Genomic DNA, 21,445 nt, shown 5'->3' on the forward strand with positions numbered 1-21,445 from the left:
TGAATGCTGTTATAAAATCACCTGTACTGTAAAGTGATTTATTGTTCTACCAATTGAATTTGTTTATAAAGTAGCAGACTTTATAGTAGCAGACCGGTTGTTTAAAATAGAAGTTGTTCCTATTGAGCTTGGAAGAGCTTTGTGTCCTTCCAAATAGAAATCGCATATTAAAATTAATCAAATGCCCCCCACTAATGAAAGTGTTGACTGTATATTCTAGATGCTTAAAAGATTCTAAGAAAGATGTTCTAATTATCTTACTAACCCATCTCCGTCAGTCTTAAAGGTCAGAGAGCTACTGGTATCCAGACTTAGCAGCTTCTTAATCCTCGTGCTCCTAAATTTTTTTTATAATTTCAGTACTGTTGATTGTACCGTCCTCTTTCGTTCTTTTCTTCCCTTTTATCCTCCAGTGAGAAAGGTGTTAACTTATTAGTGAACCTGTGGATTAATCTCCCTGTCTTCTCCTTGTCCCCTTTATAATTTTCTCTGTCTCCCTAACTTTTCAGGATTATCAGTCGAAGTTTCAGCCCTCCTCCCTTTTTGCTAGATATTTTCTTCCCAGTTGGTTTCATCCACTATCCTGTCTTCAACCATCGCCCGAGTGCTGGTTGCTCTGAGTCTGTATTTTAGCCCCGATCCCTCCATAATCCCCCAGTCCCACCCACAGCTCCAGATTGTTCCTGGACTGTTGTCCCCTGGTTACTGCGCACGCGTACCCAAGGTACCATGGTCCTCCCCTCCATTCCTGAATGTGTCTTGAGGCCAACTAAGAAACCAGTCACCTTTGACTTTTCTTGTCCTCACTGTTCCCCCCCCCCCCCCCCGTGTCCCCTCCTTCACTTCCACTTCCTGAATATTCCAGGGTTTTCTAGCCGCCATTACCCAAGTGTGCCCTCGTGGTGGATAGCTCATTTTAGTGGCTTTCCAGCTGGTCCCACCATGCCACCCATCGGAGTCTTCCTAGTACACACACCTCCCAGCTTAGGAACCCTCGAGAGTTCCTACTTGTCACCTTCCCGTCCAGGCTCTGGCATGGTTCTGTGGTCCATCAGCTGGGATTTTTGTTGCAGTGGCCAATAATAAAACCAGTTCAGACTGGTGTAACACAACCTTCCCACATAACTGAAGAAACCTCTAGAAGGGTAGGTTTGTTTTTGAAGAGATTTCATCAAGTAATTCACTTGGATCCCGGCCCGGTTCCTTGCCATTCTCTGGCTGCTTTATCTGCAGGCTCCCATGTGGTGCCCTGCCTGGCAACTCCAGCTCTTTCCTGTTTGGTCACATGAAGGCAACCAACAGGTGGAGCCTCAGAAGCCCCATTCCGAGTCTACCAGCAGGATAAAGAGCACTGGGTTCTCACAAAAGTCCCTGTGAAGGCCTCTTCTAGCCGGACTAGCTGCCCTTGAATCATCGTCACTCTAGAGATGCTGGATATGCTGATTGGCCTGTGTATCAGGGCCCAAGAGTGTAACTGAGCATAGTGTGTTGGGGCTTCCTCAGACTCTCCTGGTTTTGATGATTTGCTGGGAGGACTCACGAGACTCAGGATACAGTCATATTCGTGGCTGTGATTTATCCTATCAAAATGATACCAAGCAAAACCAGAAAAAGGAGACGGTCACATGGAGCAAGGTCCAGAGGAAATCAGTCCAAGCTCTCAAGACTTCTTTTCCCAGAGTCCCACAGGACATGCCTAATTCCCCCAGCGTCATACATAACATGTGTAAAACACCAGCCAAGACTCCGCTTCCAAGGTTTTAACTGAGAGGCTGGTTATACAGGCCAGGCTTCTCTTGTCAGAGCACACACCAGAAGTCCAGACTCATGAAGGAAAGCAGGTATTTAGCATAAACCCCACTGGTGCAGTTTGGGAACGGAGCTACTCTCCTCAGGGAGGGAATGGGGGGGATCTTCCCAAAATCTGAGTTCCCAGATGCCAGCCAGGGGTCAACCTTGCAAGCAAACCAAACAGGGATGTCCTGTTAGCGTCCAAATGACATGGCCCGAGAGCTAATCAGGTGTGATATCCAAGGACACCGAGAATACAGGGGACCACCACCGTGAAGTCTCCTTAGCTCTCCTCTCCCCCAACTTGCTTTTTTAACCTTATCACCTGGTAAACTCTTCTCTATCCTGAAGCCTCCCACATGTGTGCCTGCGTGAAGCTTTTCCTGGACACAGCGAGAACAGTCTCCCAACTTCTCATAGAACCTGGCTTAGTTATTTTAAAACAAACAACCTGAGAAAGCAGATCTTTACATTGGACAGAAATAGATTTGAGGGATAACGTATTTAGTAATAGCACCCCAACAAGAAGTCTACCCTTTCAGGCAACACATAGAGCAGCAAAATTAAATAGTAACCCAGCTCCACTGAGAAATTCTGACGTCGAGAGACGTCAAAACCTGAAAGTTAGAGTAATTTTCTGAAGAGCAGAGAATTTTAGGTCAGTGTGGACTAAGCCATTTAAGACGGAAGAGGGGAAAAAAAAAAAACACAAAAAGCCGTTTTAATAACCCACAAATGGGCACCAGAGTAATAGTGGAATTAGATTTACATTACACATATAGGCAGAATGTTGGCTTGAAGTTGCCTGGTAAGTGACATTGAGGTATCAGGGTTCACAAAGCTTAAAAAATGAAAAAAAGATACCTAAGGGGTAAAATGTTGAGGCACAAAAGTTCAAAATTTACCCACAGAATAGCTGCGTAGAGCCTCATCCAGAACCTGTCCTTTGTGGAGCTTGGCTACTTAACTCGTTTGATAGCTGGCGAGAATAACAAAATACACAAGTAGAAAGAGCTGTGGGGGACAGCATTGGCTGGGGAGAAGCTTTTGGAGGTAACAGGGAAGAGGATGTAAAATTGAATCAGAAAAACAGGCTAAAAAGTACCATGTCACCTGAGTGTTGTTTGAAGGAAGGTTGAGCCCCTCTGTTTTCCTTGCTGTCTTGACATTACAGGTCAACCAGTCAAGGATAATGATGCATGAAATAGGGGCTCAGTAAACATGGTCTTTAAAGGACCAGAAAGGGCGCCTGGGTGGCTCAGTGGGTTAAGCCTCTGCCTTCAGCTCAGGTCATGATCCCAGGGTCCTGGGATTGAGCCCCACATGGACTCTCTGCTCAGCAGGGAGCCTGCTTCCCCCTCTCTCTCTGCCTGCCTCTCTGCCCACTTGTGATCTCTGTCTGTCAAATAAATAAATAAAATCTTTAAAAAAAAAAAAAAGGACCAGATAGTAAATATTTTAGGTGTTGCAGGCCACATACAGTCTCTGTAGCATCTTTTATTTTTTTTTTAAACGGCTTTGCAAAAAAATGTAAAAACTTATACAGAAACACGCCAGGAGTTGGATTTGGCCTGTAGAGTGGGTCCTGGGGATAGAGGTCGAGTGCCATTTAAGAAAACAGTATTTAAGGGGCACCTGGTGACTCAGTGGGTTAAGCGATCAACTCTTGATTTCAGCCCCAGTCATGATCGCAGGGTCATGAAAATGAGTAGAGCTGTGGGTTTAAGTGACTCGAGTCTTTGGCCTTTTTGAATAATCCCGGGAAGCTGGGCCCAGTGGCAACCAAGCCTCAGTCCAAAGGGAGCCACCAGCTCCAGCTGTGTCCTGAGAGGGGACACATGGACTGAGGGAGTAGAGGGGGCTTTATCTTTGAGTTCCAACTGGGAGATGAGAGGTTAGGGTGTTGGTACCCCTACCTTCTCGCCTACTATCCCTGGTCAGAATAGGCCTTTCTTCTTCTCCTGCCTAGTTCAGAGTGCTCCATGTTTCTGAGCCTGTGGAAGTGAGTGAGGACACACCATTTCCCCTCACTCCTCACCAGCGTAATAGGCAAGCAAGGTCAGCTATACGGTCTTTGCTACCTAGGACCGTACGGATTCCCAAAGCACAATTTTCAAGACCAATGATGGATCCTCAGTCAAGAAGTATTCACTGGATTCCTAGTGTGCACTGGGCGTTGGCGAGTCACATGTGAACACGGAAGCTGACATTCAAGAGCTGATTACATTGAATGCACACAATTTTATTGTTACTGTTTCTCAAGATATTATCATTTAAAGAAATTCCTCTTCTTTAGCAGACGTCCTGTGGCTTCTCAGGTTTAATTTCAGTTGCACTTTTAGTCAAAGAATAAACACTTGCCTATGAGTTGTCTAAGGAATATGTATTTTGAGGCACGTGCCTGGCTCAGTTGGTGGAACGTGTGACTTGACCTCGGGGTTGTAAGTTGGAGCCTCACTCTGGGTGTAGAGGTTACTTAAAAAACAATAAAATCGTTTTAAAAAAAAGAAATCTTGGGGTGTCTGGGTGGCTCAGTGGGTTAAAGCCTCTGCCTTCGGCTCAGGTCATGATCTCAGGGTCCTGGGATCAAGCCCTACATCGGGCTCTGCTCAGCAGGGAGCCTGCTTCCTCCTCTCTCTCTCTCTGCCTGCCTCTCTGCGTACTTGTGATCTCTGTCTGTCAAATAAATAAATAAAATATTAAAAAAAAAAAAGAAATCTGTATTTCCCCACTTGTAAACTGTCAGTTTCTAACTCTTTGGAGTTGACAATGAAAAAAACCCATTTGGGGACACCTGGCTGGATCAGTGGTAGAGCACACAATGCTTGGTCTCAGGGTGGAGAGCAGAAGCCCCAGGTTGGGCGTGGAGCCTACCTAAAAACAAAACAAACCCCAGCCCATCTGGCAGTTGGCCTTGAACCTCTGACAAGACAATGAGTTGTGCCTGGTCCTACTGGGGGAGGTCTGAGCACCAGATGAAGAAACAAGGTCACCCACTCCTACTTCGTCTTTATTCTATGATGCGCTTGAAACAATGCCTCAAAACATACCCCTCCATCCCTACTTTCTGCAGATCGCCTGATTTGTCTTAGACTCCTTAATTAAGGGCCCCGGGCCCCCGAGGAGTGCTCTTTCTGTAATGCTGGCAATACTTGAACTCTAACTTTGGCTGTATAGATAATTTTCTAAAGTGGAAACAGGAAAAGACTGGGCACTGCAGAATTACTTGGACCAGAGAAGCCCTTTATCTCTGACATTTCTTAACTTCTTTTTTTTTTTTGGTATGTAATTTTTTGTTACTGTGATGAGAATTCTTTTTTTTTTTTTTTAATATGAAGATTTTATTTGTCAGAGAGAGTGCACACACAGCAGTGAGGCAGAGGCAGAGGAAGAGAGGGAGAAGCAGATTCCCCGCTGAGCAGGGAGCCTGACCTGGGGCTGGATCCCAGGACCCTGGGATCAGGACCTGAGCCAAAGGCAGACGCTTAACTGACTGAGCCACCCGGGTGTCCCTCTGACCTTTTTTATTTCTGACTTTCCTTGCATAGTTGAAAATGTGCCCCTAGCTTATATCCTGTAGCTCCTTTATGTATCAAAGTTCTATCCCCTAAGTGCCTTTTCACTCCTCCTCCAGTATCCAAACAACTATCATTTGTCTTTTCCTGATAAAATCTTATGTCTGACTGTCGCATTTTCTCTTGAATTTAATTAGGTTTATAGCTCTAACTATTACAAAGACAAACAGAGGCATAAGACACGGTCTATTAATTTCAAGTTCTATACAGTAGTTCATCTTGGTGGTCTTTGTATGTCTTGAAAGTGGAATTATTACTATTATAAACATGTTGCATTGCTGAGGAAGTATGGCTTTATTTCGCAGCCATTTTGTAAAAATCACGGGTTTAAAATCTCCAAATTAAGTTGATTAAAATGTTTAGTTGATTTTCATTTCATAAATTCAGTGACAATTTAAACACATGTTCAATAATTAGACCACAGTGATAAAAATTTCTCAAAAGTTCCATATTCTTTGTAAAGGCAGTGGATTTTCTAAATTTGTGTTCACTTTGTTTCAACGCACCAGAAAATCAGTTCAAGACACAGAAAAGCAAATGAAAACTTTAGAAGTTCTGATAATCAAATGGGCCTTTTTTTATACTTAATTCCACTTTTCTGTGTCCAAGAATGGGTTTCATCCTCAAAATGGGTTTTATCCTCAAAAGAGCATTAATTTGTCATTCGGAGTTGCCTAATATAATAATGTGTTGATAGAGTTGATTGGTGTAGTTGAAAGAAAGATCCTCTGTTGCTAAAATGGATTAATAATATTTCCGCTCTAGAACATCTGTGGCAGCTTGTTCTAACCCCCTGGTTTCTTGAGCTATCTTATATGCACACTGGGGCTCCTTTTTATACCATTTCTGACATGAAACCACCAGCCCAATGATAAGGAAGGGAATGGCTGCCCTTGGTTGAGGACTTCAGTCCACGGGCTGCTAGAGCTTGCACTGAGAACTGGGCCCACCATTCTCCAGGCTGGTTTCTGAGCTGTTAAGGGGCTGTGGGAAGGTCTTCTAGCTTCAAGACTTTAGGACTCTGAGTATTAACTTTCCAGCCTTGCTTTGAAGTCAAGTATTTCACTTTCTCAGGTAAGAATCAGATAAAACCCAGTTAAAAGCCAGTGATGCAAATGGCACAGTCAAGCTGTTAGCAGTCTTGGTCAGTCAAGGTGGTTGGGCCCAAGTTTTCCAACTCTCTTGGTCACCTCTCATTTGATAATTAAACCCAGAGTCTCTGCTTACAGTGAGAATCTGGGGTGCCTACCAATGTGCCCAAGTATTCTTGGGGGGGGGCGTTGATGGCTTTTCTCATCACCTTTTGATAGGATTTTCTGATTCCATTGGCTTACCATCTCTCATCTTCCCCTCACTCAGCCATTCCCTTCTTATGTCACTGCCCTGAAACTAAATGGGGGGGAGGATTCACTTTTGTCGATGTTTTCCCCAAACCACACATGCTCAAGGTCATTACGTGTAGCAGGCCAACATGGAAGTGCCTGGATTGACACAGAGGACATTCCTTACAGCTTAGCCCAGCGGGCTCCTCATGGCCTATACTAGACACTCTGGTTCTCAGAACTGCCTTGGCTCCTCCTACCACTGGAAAGTTCCAAATGGGCTGGATCCTCTCATACTGGCCCTGCTTACCCCCCCTTCCCCCAGAGCTCCACTCTGTCCCACTTTACCATACAGAAACATCTGAATCATTTCTCCGCCAGGCCATTGCAGTGTTACTTTTCACAGCTGACCAAGGTTTCAATGGATATCTACACCTCAACAAAGACACTTCTCTCCCTGTGAGGATTCGGTGTCTAGCTTACATGCCTTTTCTCCTTCTGGGCCACCTAGGATGCCAAGGTAGGGAGAGACGGCTGTAGGAAGACCCAAGGGCCCTTGCAAAGAGGTTGCCAGGAAAGGGACCCAGGTCCAAGTTCCGTTCCATCTGTAGTGCTCCATGCCAAGGGTTTCCCAAGCCTCCTCCCAGCCAATCATCACAAGCCTGTGAGGCAGATAATACCATTACCCTCCTTGCAATGATGAGGAGACAGGTTTTGGGGCGTTAAATCACTTGTTCACCATCCTGTCACTGTCAAATGGCGGATCTGTGATGTGGACACAGGTAGTCTCTGTGCCTATCGCTGTAAAGTGCTGCCTTATCCCTTACACTGGTGCCCACACATGTTATTCCATTTTATTCTTGTGACTTATGTTTTTTTTTTCCCCCAAAGAAGAAACTTCGCCAAAGTCACAGAGTTAGGATGTATTGGTGCCGGGAGTCAAACTCAGCTCGCTCAACTACTAAGTCTTTGTGGCACGTTGCCTTGATGAGCTTTCCACTTAAAATATTAATGCATCTCTACTTGTACTTGGGTTTAACAAGCAGAATTTTTTATAATGATTCCATTAAAAATTTGCAGGCTTTTAGAACAAACATCATAGAGTCGATGCATATGGACTTTCATTTTAGAACTTTACAGTGTGAACAACGGAAAGAAAAGGGGAAAGAATACATTAGAGAAGATTAAAGCAAACACTTTCAAATAGGAAAGACGCCATTGGACAAGAAATACACCCACTTGGGACTGTGAGGTACTCGTATTGTTCTAATTTTGGAATTCCAAACCCGTGCATTCTGGTAAGAAACATTGTCCTGTCTACGTCCACTTGTCAAAAATGAACTAACTGGCAAGCATGAAAAAAAAAAACCCATTGTCCTTTATGTTCACTGTGGCTCTGATGATACCAAGATTTCTTGTTCTTTGAAATTAATGTGCCCACAGAAACATTTTGCACATGAAAGTGACAGAGAGAGTGATAGGGATAATGAGTGTGTTCTTCATGAGTAACCTAATTAAGAAATTAAGAGAACTTAGAATCAATAGCATCTGTCAATATCCATCCCACTGGATGCCTGAATCCCCTTTTTAAAGTACCTGGTGTGTGTGGTTGTGGAACCTTTATTTGGTTACCTTGAGAGATGGAGAGCTCTGTCTTTCTGAAGGCAGAGGAGGGAGCTCCTTAGGGTGATGGATGGTACTAGGTGTCTTAAGTTCAATGCGATGATGAAATACACCTTCTGGATAATCTGTTGATTTGGGTTCTCACTGAATGAAGCAGGGGAGGTTAAGTTTCTCTGGTTCTGTAGAGTTGGTTCACATCCCTTTTAAATGGGACGGAATGTGGTCTAAAGAGAAAAAATATTGAATGTAGCGTCAAGAGTCCAGTCTTGGAACTGGGAGGCTGGCCTCAATTTCACACAGTTGGGGGTCTGAGGGCTAGTCGTGTGATGCCTGAAAATCCTTTCTCTTGCTTGTTCCCTTGGTGTATCTCACCAGGATGTTGTAAGAGTTATGTGACAGTAAATATGAAAGTGTTTCAGTAACTTCGCCTCAGGGTTCTGTGTGTCGTCATTCATTAAGCTGGTGTAGACAGTGCTCTGAGTGGAAGCAGATGAGTGTAGACATCTGTGATTCAGGGTTTTTGCTTAATGATACAGAAATTGTAAAGACCTGGGGCACTTGTGGGCATGGGTCTGTCTGGGTGTGTGTGTTGGGGTGGGGGGCTAGGTTCTGTTGCCAGGATGGGGAACACAGTTTCCAGCCCACCCGCAGACCAGTCAGGTCTTCCTCATAGGTAGATGTTCCTTACCCTGAAGCAGTCTCTCCAAACTTCATTCCTCAGTCCCTGGGGACCTTCCATAGCATTTTCCTGATTCCAGCAGCTGGATGGTGGCTGTGGGACCCCACCCAACACTCTCACCTTTCAAGGGTGAGGCTTTATTCCTCCCTTCTTGGGGATGGACCTGCCGTTTGGGGCAGATGTCTGTGACTCAGCCATTAGCCAGCTACTTCCTGTCACTGGTGGCTTCGTTTTCTCAATGCTATGGTCTGCTTTTTGGATCAGACTGACCTAATACCAAAGCATTTCCTAAATGCCTCAGTTTTCTAGGGTTTGGAGACACTGTGTCTTTGATCAGTGGTTCCCAAAATACAGTCTGTGGACTCATAGTATCAGCATCTGGCCGTTTGTAGGCAAGTTTGGGGGCCTACTCCCAGCCTCCTGAGGGAGAAACTCTGCGAGCAGGCTCCCGCAGTCTGTTAACAAGCTCTCCAGGGGAATCTGACGCACAGTCGTGTCCTCGGCTGTCTGGTTGCCCTCTGTGAAGGCAGGTTGGGCAGTTTCCCCTCCTCTTCCCCCTGTCCTTGTCCTGGAGAAAAGTTTCTGCCTGGTGTCACCTTCTACTGTATGTCTACCAACCTACTGCTAAAATCCTTCAACGGAATCACCATTGTTTCTGCAGAGAAGTAGTCTTGGTTAAGTAAGATTCCCACGAGCACACAGCAAACCACGTACCCTGGTGCCGGGATTTACAGGTATCCATCCTGATCTGCATGAAATGGGCACTTGCCCTGAAGTGGCAGATAACACACAGGCCTTTTAGGACCCAAAGAGATGCCACTCGGGGGTGGGGAGCGGAGGACCGACAGGCTTTAGGGATAGGAAGTCAGCTAGGATATCACCCAGTTTCACACTCAAGATAGTTTCCCCATACATCCTGCCTTTCTCCTCATCTTTCTCCTTCTAGTACTGTTTTCCTTTCTTGCTACAGGAACGGGTGAGTAGTTTGAAGTTATTAGCTTATGAAAAGAAAAGAGCATTACCTTCTTTATAGACTCAGGGACGTTACTATGGAGAGGTTTCAATGTGAAAGCTGAGGTAGGTCTTCGTGCTGCTGCTTAATTTCCTCAGGAATAACTAAGTGGGTGCTACAATGCATCTTTGTTGAGCAGCTATGGTTTTCATTAAATTTAAGTCTCCCAGAAGCTTTAAATTTAGGGCAACTTCAAAATTCAGGTGGCTTCTGTTAAGTATAATTATATTCCCTTCAAAGCGGCCATGGTTTGAGAATGCTGGGCTGTCAGACTTAAAGTCTTTAACAGGCTCACCAGTGTTTGGGTTTCAGAGGGTCGTTTCCAAGCACAGCTGGCATGCCTGCCTTCCCACCTTCCTTCGTCCCTCCCTCCCTTCTCTCCCTGCCTTCCTCTCTCCCTCCCTCCCCTTTTGCAGAAGGCTAATGTGACTTAACAAAACCCGCCCAGTTTTGCCTCCCTAAGAAGTTAGGGCCAACATTACAGAGGTTATCCTGCCAGAATTCTAAGCCAGTCTGTTTGTTGATCCTTGGGGCAGGTCAGCATCCTTGAGTTCACTCGTGTCTGCGTCCAAAGAACCAAGTGGCCACAAGGCTCAGGGAGGATGAGAACAAAGGTTTGGGGCAGGCTTCATGGCAAATGCCAGCTGCCAGTGGAAGATTTTAGAGCACAGAGCTCCCCCTTGACTTCTGTGAGACCCTTTTCCTTTGGACTAAGTGCGTCCTTTGACACAGGAACTTAGAAAGGACCACGCAAATGTGTTGTATAGGTTGTGCGGTAGCATAGCAGAAAGCCCTTTGATGGAACCATCAGTGTCTCCCAGATGACACACTGAGTCACAGAAGGAATGTGCTCAAGGTCTCTTTTCCGCCCCTTCGCCCAAGTTCAGCCCTGCAAACCAGTGTGTGTGTGCAGGGAGGGGAAGGAGGAGGACGAGGAGCCCTTAAACAGCCACTGCTTAAGGCAAAACCTGCCTTCCGGCTCCAGCACGTTCACACAAAGAGTTCCTTCTCGGAGACACCAGAACAAGTGCGTCTTCTGTCACCGTGTCAGCATGTCAGCAGTTCCCCCCACCTCGCTAAGGGCCTAATGCATCATTGCAAAGGTAAGCGCAGAGGGTATGAATTTGATGAAGCCCCCAAGTGTTCTGGTGCTCCTGATATCAGCTACACTTCCCTGGGTCTGAATACAGATAATCTAGGTCAGTTCGAGTTTGTTGGAAATGAACAATTTTCTTTTAAAGTTGCAAGCCGATGCCTTCACTCTTCATGCATATTTTATTTGATTCCAACTCTGATCCGGTGAACATTTAATGACATGGCATTAATCGTTATTATGATCTGTGGTTACTGGGGGTCCGCGTCAAGCTGTTGGGTAAATTGTGTTGATTCGTGTTAATTACCAAATGTTTGTAAGTTTTGCTCCTCTCTGAGGGTTGTTCAGTATCTGTAGTCAGCCTTACTGTATCAGTTTTCCAATATTATCAATTTTCCCATTCTCCATACACAATAAAAATAGGTCTCTCCATTCAGGATTGAATATGGACTGGGGATGCCAGATACGATCAAGGAATTTTGTTAAGGGCAGCAGTGGTGTCCTGATTCTGTAAGAAAATGTTGTCATGTTATAGAAACGACACACTGAATTATATTGGGTTGGTGTGACAAGCGTTGACACTGTTCTCCTTCTTGTGCGTGTTTGAAGCTTTTTGTACTAAAGAGGTATCCTGTCAGACATGTAAATGAAATGCAAAGCCACTCTGTCATCATCCACCCAAATATCTGGTGCCGGTCATGGTCTTTGTACCAATGGTAGCCATCACTGCTGATTCACTCACACTTCCTTCTCAGGAAACAGGCCTGCTCAGAATTCTTGTTGTACTTTTTTTTTTTTTAAGATTTTTATTTATTTATTTGAAAGAGACAGATCACAAGTAGGCAGAGCAGCATGCAGAGAGAGAGGGGGGAAGCAGGCTCCCCACTGAGCGGAGAGCCCAATGCGGGGCTCGATCCCAGGACCTTGAGATCATGACCTGAGCCAAAGGCAGAGGCTCAACCCACTGAGCCACTCAGGTGCCCCATTTTTGCTGCACTTAATTTTAGGTTATATCCTTGGACATTACACCGACTTCCTGGACACAGTAGGTTGAGGGAAAAGCCAGTATTGTGACCTCGGGCCTAAGCTGTGTTTTCCAGATCTGTTTATCAGAAGCTGCTCGTTGAGGTGAATCACTGGACATTTGTGTGACCCGACGAAAGCTGTTGACAGAGTGAACCCTGCCCTCCGTCTGGTTTGGAAAGATGAGTAAGGAATCCTGGGAAATGCTAGGCCTCCTCCTGGGTTTCTGTCATAACCAGAGACACTGCCATGTGTCCTGGCGGGCCCGGGATCCTGGCATCTGGCTGGGAGGCACGGGGGTAGGTGGGAAAGGACAGGCCCTGCTCTCTACATTCCAACTGACACTGCATGACAGCTGGGATATTTCTGCTGGAGACAGGGAGGCACCAGCCCCTCTGGCCATGTTTATTGGGGGCCACTTTCCTCTGGCGCAGGCCTCCCACCTACCACCTCCTTTCTATTTCCAGGAAAGAGTTCTTTAGGCAGAGAGAGGGGAGGGGGAAGCAGGCTCCCCGCTGAGCAGAGAGCCCGATGTGGGGCTCAATCCCAGGAACCTGAGATCATGACCTGAGCTGAAGGCAGAGGCTTTAACCCACTGAGCCACCCAGGCGCCCCTCCAGGAAACAATTCTTAAGTATTCCCTATGAACTGCCCTGCTTGTACCTGCTGCTTCAATCTGTATCTGGAGATAAAATGTATGAAAGTAAATACCCGGCCGAGTCAACAGAAGTTAAGTGGTGATGGGAGAGGTTTTCTCAGGAGGGGGAAGAAGATGGCAGAGGTGGCGCCGGGAAGCAGAAGGGGCGGCTCCGGACTCCCTCCTGTCTGTGCTGGACCGATAGGGGCCCTGCTCCCCTCTCTGGCCTCTCCTGCCTCCAGCACCCGAGATCCCCCACAGGAACCCCAACAGTTGCTTTTGCAGCTAAGGGGCTCCTTGTTACATTTGGCCAGTGCAGATGAATCTCATGGTTCTGCACTGTAAGGTGGTCTTTCTCCAAGCATGACAGGGCAGCTGTCCGAGCTTCGGAGAAGACAAGAGTCAAGGAGGCAGCTACCATGAGAGGGTGGGGCGTACGGCCGTCAGGGTGTCCCGCATGGACTCAGGAGCCAGGGTGGGGGGCTCATGCTGGGTATTTTAACAGTTGGGTCTTCCTCCTCTCTGAGTCTGTCACACAGAGACGATGGCAGCACAGGTGACCCGGGCCAGCTCTGGGTCCCAGCACGAGGCCTTCTGACTTGGGCTTCATCCGTGCTCCTTGCCAGAAATCACCTGTAGTTGCTAACATGCTTTGGCAGAGTCTTCAATCATTGTCTTAGTTGTGGGAAGATAATTCAGAAGGGGTGTTGTTTTTGTTGGGGGAGGGGTGTTTGTTTTTCATAAAGATTGTCTTTGTGTTCTCCCCAAACTATCTCATCTACAATGTAAGCCATAAGGTAATCAGTAGATGATTTTGCTCCGTGATGAAAATTGCAGGGCCCTGTGGCAACCTCTTCTGTGCCGGCTACTCAAGAGCCTAAGCTGTATTGTGTGGGTGTCTGTGAATCACCCGGAATGAGGAGAAATGAATTAAGAGGGCTGTCAGGGGGATGTGAATCCCAGCCCCATTATACCCCACTCCTGGCCTTACACAGCCTTTTATTACAGCAGCAAGCTCACTGAGGGCCTGGTTTTGCTTTGTGGAATTGTTCACAAGCTCTTAAGGTATTTGCCGCAGTGGAAGCTCATATCAGGTACTTCCCCTCCCCACAAGTTTGGAAACAGTTGAAAATGTACAGGAACTTACTGAATTGCTAATGAATGTTACACTCTTGAAAGGGGCTTGTGCCTTTAGAGAAATCCTGACCTGATGAACAGTTTTCATCTGCTTTCCAAAAATGGACCGAAGTTTTTCTTCATCAGGCTTTTATCAGAATCAGAAGATATGTAACAATGAGGCCATGATACTGAGACCAGGCAGGGTAACAGCAGCCCAGGAGTGAAGCGAAAGGAGTCTGGAAAATTCTGAACACCTAGGTAAGGGAGCACGGTCCAGAATCCAGACAGCCAGGGAATCTGCCAGGTTTAGCCAGTCATTTACAAAATCCCCCATCTCTAGAGCTGGTGTCGGCCGAAATGAGTTCTTGACGGTTTTAGCTGTTCTTCCAGTCTTCTCGATCTCTGACGTTGGTATGTGTTGAGACAAGTTAGGACTTTCCAGGTGGGAGGTTGATGCCCTGGGATATATGCAGTGGTTTCCAAATTATGGTCACCGCACTCAGTCACCTGCGTCATCCAGGTACTTGGTTAGAAACATAAATTCTTGGACCCACGTCAGACCTACTGAATGAGCAGTCTGTTTCAACAAGTTTCCATGTCAGTCGGAGGCATGGTCTCGTCAGAACACCACCTGTCTACATGGCTTCACTGGATCCCAGCACTGGGAAGGGGGGCGATCTCCAGAGCTCTCACTGAGGTGGTGAAAGACAGAACTGGGTTTGTGAGCTTTCAGGTTGCAAACGAGGGAGTGGCAGGTGGAGCTTGGGTGGCGAAAGTCGACCACAGATCCAACCACAAATTTTTTTTTTTTAAGATTTTATTTATTTATTTGACAGACAGAGATCACAAGTAGGCAGAGAGGCAGGCAGAGAGAGAGGAGGAAGCAGGCTCCCTGCCGAGCAGGGATCCCGATGCGGGGCTTGATGAGGGGCTCGATCCCAGGACCCTGGGATCACGACCTGAGCCGAAGGCAGAGGCTTTAACCCACTGAGCCACCCAGGTGCCCCAAACCACAAATTCTTTTTTTTCTAAAAATCTGGAAGATATCTTGCCTCTTGAGTGGAAGAGACTCCTGAATCTAGGAAAGGAAGTATTGACTTAATAAGGAAAAGGAAAAATGGCGATTCTGGGAAACACCAAGCTACGTGCCCAACTAACAGTTATCCCCCAAAGGGAACTGATCTGACGGTAGTAAATGAAATTTTATCCAAACGATAGCACATAAAAATTAAATATGGATGGGTAGTTACCCTGAAATCATTGAATTTCAGGAAAGGCAATTTTGCAGAAAATTTTTTTTTTAAGATTTTATTTATTTATTTAACAGAGAGAGAGATCACAGGCAGGCAGAGAGGCAGAGAGAGAGAGAGGAGGAAGCAGGCTCCCTGCTGTGCAGAGAGCCCAATGTGGGGCTAGATCCCAGGACCCTGAGATCATGATCTGAGCCGAAGGCAGAGGCTTTAACTCACTGAGCCACCCAGGCACCCCTCCTTGTGATATTTCTTAGAAAGATTTGTTAAGGTCTCCCAAATTAGAATACTCTCTTGTTACTGGACTGGGCGCAGAGCATACATCCCAAGTTACCTATGGATTGCGTTTAAAAAAAAAGAGATTTTATTTATTTATTTGACAGAGAGAGAGAGAGAGAGAGATCACAAATAGAGAGGCAAGCAGAGAGAGAGCGGGGGGAGCAGCTCCCCGCTGAGCAGAGAGCCCAATGTGGGGCTCAAGCCCAGGACCCTGAGATCATGATCTGAGCCGAAGGCAGAGGCTTAACCCACTGAGCCACCCAGGTGCCCCTGAAATTACGTTATTAACTCTGTAGCAGTTCAGAGGCAACATCAAGAGAAGATGAGAGTCGCTGGAGTTTTACTCTTGTAGCCTGGGATCCATTATGTAACAGGTCCGAGGTGAATATGACATGGTATAAAGAGGAAATGTGAAACCCCTCCTGCAAATCATTATATTTGTAAAGTTCATCAGGTTAAGGTTAATTCATTTGGTAATGCAAGGAATTCCAATGGAAATACCGAATTTTAGGACTATTCTTCGTAAATGTAACCAGAATGGATTAGGTGGCTCCTGGGTTGGCCTAAGACTATGTTCTCTTTAGGGAAATCACTTGAGGAAACATTGGCCACATTCATACAAAGGGGGAGGAAGCTTTTGACCACAGAGTTACACCAACATGCAAATGATACAAGATGCAAACTGTGCCTCAGGGCTTTCTGACGGTAAGAACTTTTATATGCATGAAGGAGAAACCATATACAAAACTAAAATTGTCACCTTGGGGGGATGCCTTCCTTTTGGGATATGAAGCTCTTAATTTTCTAAAATTACCATGTCCCTTGGATGGCTATTATATGCCACAGAAAATTAAAGAATTCTTTCTGGCTGATTGGCTTCCTTTTCAGACTGTCCCGAAACGGTGAAATTATTTTTTAGAAGGAGGATATAATCTCAGACACTGACTAAAATAAAAATAAAAATAAAAATAAAAATAAAAAGTTTCTCAGCTCCTCATATGTCTACTGTATGTATGACTTATTCTTCTCATTATATTTTTTTAGAAATAAATTGTGACTTAGCTTTCCCTGTGTCATTTTTGTAAACAAACGGACTTTTAAATCTTTTTAATGAAATACGTGCTTGCTGCTACTAGATGTCTAGAGAAAAACCAAAGCAATGTATCTTTCTTGTGGAGCTCTGGTGAGGATTCTTTTATGTTAATAGTGTTCTTTTTAATAAATGAAGCTCTGGGGTGAAAGTCTGTTCAGCAACACCTGTGGGAAATAAATGATAAGCGACAAACCATAATCAGAAATGCGATCAGGAAACAGGATCGCTTCTAACTTAGAGCTTGTTTTTAACCTCGTAGGACATAAACTGATCCCAGAAAGCTGGAGACCCATGTCTATATGCAGTTATCTAACTAGACCAAAGTACCTCTTCCCATAGCAGGCCAGCCCAGGTCTCTATAATTTACAGTAGTGGAAGAACAGCTTCATTATATTTAAAAAGTGAGCATCTGGGTAAGAGATTAAGATATTGGCAAGCAGAATGTGAGAATAAACATTAAAATAGGGGAGGAGGATCTAATATTTTAGCTAGAAGCCCAGTGTTCCTATACATTACATCATATAAGCCTCAAGGCAGTGCTGCAAGGAGGTCCTCTCCATCTTTACACATGTAGAGCAGAAGGATCAGTAATAAATTCAAGATCGTGGACTAAAATTGGGATTTATTTCAGAAATTTAGCAAAGGCTCAAATATTTGGTGTTGGGATGGTAAAATCCAGACAATGCCGGAGCTCCAAGGGGGTAAACAGTTGATAAAAACACGTGCAAGCTGACCTATGCCCTTCTTAATTTTTTGCTGCCACCTTGCCCCCCCATATGCCTGGGGCTCACAGATTACTGTCTCAGGAAAACTCCTCTCTGTGCTGCTTCTCTCTGAGCAGTGGTAAAATCTTAGCCAGTTCGTTACCAGCGTATACGTGGCTCTTGGAACCCATCAATAGACAAATAACCAACTTAAAAACAGGCAAAGGGGAAGGAGGAGGCAAAGAGGGACACCGTGGTGGCTCATTCTGTTAAGTGTCTGCCTTCAACTCAGGTCCTGATCTCAGGGTCCTGGAATGGAGTCCAGCACTGGTCTCTCTGCTCAGTGGGGAGCCTGCTTCTCCCTGGGCCTGTAGCTCCCCCTGCTTGTGTTCTTTCTCTCTGAAAAATAAATAAATCTTTAAAACCTTTAAAAAAAATGCTGAATCACTGTGTTGTGCACCTGAAACTAGGGTTAAGTTGTATGTCAGCTCTACTCAAATACAACATATAAAAATCAAAAAAATAAAAATAAAAATAAGCAAAGAACTTGAATAGAACATTTCTCCAGAGAAGTTATGAAATGCCAATAAACATGAAGGGATAGTGAGCATCATTAGTCATGAGGGAAATACAAATCAAAACCACAATGAGATACCTTTTCACACCCATGAGGATGTGTAGAAACGGAAACCCTTATTCATTTCACTGGTGGAAACATAAAGTGGTGTAGCCACTGTGGAAAAATGTGTCAGTTCCCCAACGAGTTAAACGGCAACTTATCACATGAACCCCACCATCTGACTCCTAGGTATATACACAAAAGATCCAAAAACCTACGTTCACGCAGAAACTTGTGCATTTCTAGCAGCGTTATTTATAGTAGTCTGAAGGAGAAGCTCAAATGTCCATCAACAGATGAATGGACGAACAGAATAGGGTATATCCATGCAGTGGACTATTATCCCACCATAAAAAGGAAGAGGCAACTGATTCATATTACTGTGGGGTGAAACTTGAAAACAGAAAGCCAAATGAAAGAAGCAAGACCTCAAAGGCCACATCCTGCGTGATTTATATGAACTGTTCAGGGAGAGACAGAAAGCAGACTGATGGTTTTCTGGGGGCAGGGAAAGGAGGGATGGGAAGTGGTGACCAAATGGTGTAGGTGCTCTTTTTGGGGCCATGAAAATGTTCCGGAAATAATGGGAACAGCCACACATTCTCGCGACTATACTAAAAAACCTGTGAATTGCACACTTTAAAGGGTACGTTTGACAGCGTATGAATTATCTATCCATAAGAAACCATTTATATCTCAATAAAAAAAAATAGAATGATGAACAAAGTCAAAAGCCCTCTCTTCGACCAGATAAATAAGATCGACAAACCTTTCTCCAAAGTGATGAGGAAAAAGATGAAATTAAATATCCTACAGAATGAGAATGGCCCAATAAGATACAACAGGAATATAAAAAAATAATGAAAACATTACCTTCTCATCTCCCAATAGCGTGAGCTTGGTAATACTGGGCTTGATGATATATCCCACCCTTCTCAAATGGCTGTGGCCTCAAGTGTTTATCTTTCCTGGGAGGGCCACTGTTGGGGAGTGAGACCAGAGAGGGGGCCTCTGTAGGCCACCACTGAAGGGGCTTCAAAGGGAGCAGGAGACTCTTTAGCCCAAATCTGTAGCATTGGACAACCAGGGAAATTTCTGGAAAGCCTGCCCGTGATCTGGAAGCTTTGGCCAGCCTCGGGTCCCAGATTTATTCTGGTACGTACTTCAGCCAGAGCAGGCAAGGACCACTAGATGGCATCACATTGCAGCAAGCTGGAAAAATAGGAACTTTTGTGACTGGGAACCTTTGGCCCCTCCCTGGCGGCTCAGGTTTAACCTGGATGTTTTTTTCCGCCTCACAATTCAACAGCTCTTCATTTATACAACTGATTTCTTTTGTTTGTGTGCACTCCACTTATCCAATTACGGGATTTGCTCTCCTCTATGCAAACAAAGTTAAAGCAGTGAAATGAATATGTTCCTTGAAAATGGAAAACGGCGAAACCAGCACACATACAGGAAACTTGAATAAAAACCATGAAGGTTACATCAGTCCACATGGCATTTAACAGCCTCCGCTCCCTGGAACCCCAGGCTCAGATCGTTTTGACAGGTACATTCTACCAAACTTTCAAAAAAACAGTTGCTTCTTCACTCACATTAGACGTTGCAGACGATGGAAGGGAGTGAAAACTGCCCAGCTCACTTTATGGATCTAGGCTAATGACGAGGTCCCCAGGGTGTATCCCTCCCAGGGATGGGTGGTTTCCTCAATATACCAGCTGGACTTTGGGAGCCGTTTTAACATCCTTTTCAGTAGCTTTTCTGCCAGTAGTTCTTTATTGAAGACATTGAAAAATCTATCACCCTAGGGTTCACATTCTCTGGTTTTCTGGATCTCTTTTGAAGAGTGGTCCCTGTAGTCCTCAGCCACAGGCGTGTCTCACGAGGGCCCTCCCCCCTTTGCCCTCTGTGAATGCAGCTGGGAGAGCATGGGCAGCATGGACAGCCATATCACTCCTGGTGACTCAGCTCAAGGTACCGTCCCCCAACCCTCAATCCCTCACGGCACTCCTGCTGCCAAAGCCCGCTTTCCCCCATCCTCTCTCCTGGCCCGTGTTTCTTAGCCCTACATAAAATAAAAGACAGGAGGCAGATACCTGTTGGATTTCATTCATTCTCTTTAATTTGCCCTCAAATTTGCCCTCAGCATGTCAATTGTGCTATCAAAGAATTCCTCTGGGTTTGCACCTTTCCCAAATTCAGTGGATGTGTTATATGGATTTCCGTGGCCTTTGTGGGCAGAGCGAGGACAAACTGGGGGCCGTTGCAGAAAAGTAGGTGGATCCTCCCTCCACATAAGGAAAACCTTTAAACTTCAGAATGGTGTCAACGTGGAATGGAATTCTGTGGAAGGTCCGTGAATTCTTCGCCTTTGGAGATGTGTCGAATGTGGCTGCTTGATCAAGGTGGGGATGCTGGAGTTGAGGGACAGTGGACTTGCCTGTCACACTGGTCTCTTCTGGGGGTTGTTTGCCCCTCCCCTTGCCCCCCACCAGGGCTTTCCCCCAGAGAATCTTAATTAATTGGTTTGGCGTGGGAGCAGACATCAGGTTTTCCCCTTAAAGCTCCCTGGGTGATTCCAACGTGGCCCCATAGCTGAGAGCATTTTTTGTAGGTGAAAAAAAAAAAATGAAAGCTCATATTAGGGAATTGTGGACTGACAATAGAAGGTTCTTCCTTTCATCTCTGACATGCTTATTTTCATTTCCTGTTTGGTCTAAAGATGGTGATCAGGTGCTTGCTGCTGCCGACCTGCTTTCCCTCACCTGTTTTCCTTCATCGAGGTTGTGTCCCATGTCCACCTGGAGTCGGCTTTTTTTTTTTTTTAAGATTTTATTTATTTATTTGACAGACAGAGATCACAAGCAGGCAGAGAGGCAGGCAGAGAGAGAGGGGGAAGCAGGCTCCTTGCTGAGCAATGGGGCTCAAACCCAGGACCCTGGGATCATGACCTGAGCCAAAGACAGAGGCTTAACCCACTGAGCCACCCAGGTGCTCCTGGAGCCGGCTTTGTGGCAGGAGGGAGGCTGCTGCTCCTGAAGCCGCTCGGACTCTGGGTGATGGACATCATGGAAGTCTCTCTGGAGGAACAATTTTCTGTACAACTCGCTATTTAAATAGAAGCACGAGATGGAAGAAAACATGTTTCACAGGGGAAAATGCCATCGATAGTAGTTTTAAGTGTAAGTTTTCTTTTTTGGGGTCCATGTGTGTAACTGGTTTAGAAAATCCTGGGGCACCTGGGTGGCTCAGTGGGTTAAAGCCTCTGCCTTCGGCTTGGGTCATGATCCCAAGGTCATGGAATCGAGGCCCTCATCGGGCTCTCTGCTCAGCAGGGAGCCTGCTTCCCCTGCTCTCTCTCTGCCTGCCTCTCTGCCTGCTTGTGATCTGTCAAATAAATAAGTAAATCTTTAAAAAAAAAGAAAATCCCAAATTTATGTTATCTTGGACCATCAGAAAGACATTGAGAGCTGCTGACAAGGGCCTGCATCTCGGGGTGCTTGTTAATTACCTGTGTCCTCCTTTGGGAGCAGAAGGGGGTGGGGGCAGAGAGAGAGAATGAGATCAGCCGCAGAACCCCAGCTTGTAATGGGAGTAACTCCCGCAAGTCCCCTCGTGAGAGT

The sequence above is a fragment of the Lontra canadensis genome, unplaced genomic scaffold, assembly GCF_010015895.1.
Source record: "Lontra canadensis isolate GAN:19392208 unplaced genomic scaffold, GSC_riverotter_1.0 scaffold167, whole genome shotgun sequence".
Taxonomy (NCBI): domain Eukaryota; kingdom Metazoa; phylum Chordata; class Mammalia; order Carnivora; family Mustelidae; genus Lontra; species Lontra canadensis.